Here is a 1,012-nt window from a genome sequence, read left to right as displayed (position 1 = left end):
TTGCCACATATTCCATCATCTCGTTTACTGATTTTCCTACCATTTCTCTGTCCCACTGAACCTCCTGCAGGAAGTTTCTCATACCTGTGTAGTCCCCCCTTTTATAGTTTGGCCTGTCCCCTTCAGTTCCTGTTACCTTCTCCACTTGTAACTCTACTATATAGTCAAAACTCAGAACCACACGAGTCATCGTACAGCGAGCAGCGCGTGTGTGTGTGTATGTGTGTGTGTATGTGTGTGTGTGTGTGTGTGTGTGTGTGTGTGTGTGTGTGTGTGTGTGTGTGTGTGTGTGTGTGTGTGTGTGTGTGTGTGTGCACATCACACATCACTGTCGCAGTGGCAGTGATAGACCTGCACATCTGGACCTTCCTGCTGGTGTCACTGATTTGTTTCCTTGGCTTGCCCTGGCATGTCTGGGCTTGCCCAGGCTTACTAACCCTCAGAGTTAATAATGACAATAAAGTTGGTTTATTAAGGTTGGTATATTAAAGCCCCTCGACACCAGATAGGTCGCTAAACCTGCGATAGTAGATGATGAGGAAATCAGTCCCTCGGTAGACTCAAGGATACTTAAACTTTAATACCAGATATAAAGATTCAAATAAACTGTAAGTGTTTATATGCTGAGAAGTAAACCCACGAATTCGCCAGTGAGCGAAACGTGCATGGTGAGCGATAATGTTCACCAGTCTCTAAAACGAGACCAGTTTGATTACCGAGATATACTGTTGTAAACATTTTTTTAAGCGACCTTCTGGAAGAGTTGGTTGAGTTTCGTTTCAGAGCCTCAAGTGTAGTGTTATTCTCAGTACACACGCATAAACCTACACTTCTTCTTCTTCTTCTTCTTCTTCTTCTTCTTCTTCTTCTTCTTCTTCTTCCTCCTCCTCTTCGCCCACTCACCACATTTGCCAACCAAAATGCAGAGCGCCACTCAGTGGGGATGTGCCATAGTTACTCACGATACTGTCTGATACACAAAATTAACCTAACCTAAGCTATCTTAACCCGA

This window comes from Cherax quadricarinatus, chromosome 8, assembly GCF_038502225.1.
Source record: "Cherax quadricarinatus isolate ZL_2023a chromosome 8, ASM3850222v1, whole genome shotgun sequence".
In the NCBI taxonomy this organism is placed as follows: Eukaryota; Metazoa; Arthropoda; class Malacostraca; order Decapoda; family Parastacidae; genus Cherax; species Cherax quadricarinatus.
The sequence above is the reverse complement of the archived record's forward strand: the minus strand, read 5'-3'. Positions refer to the sequence as shown.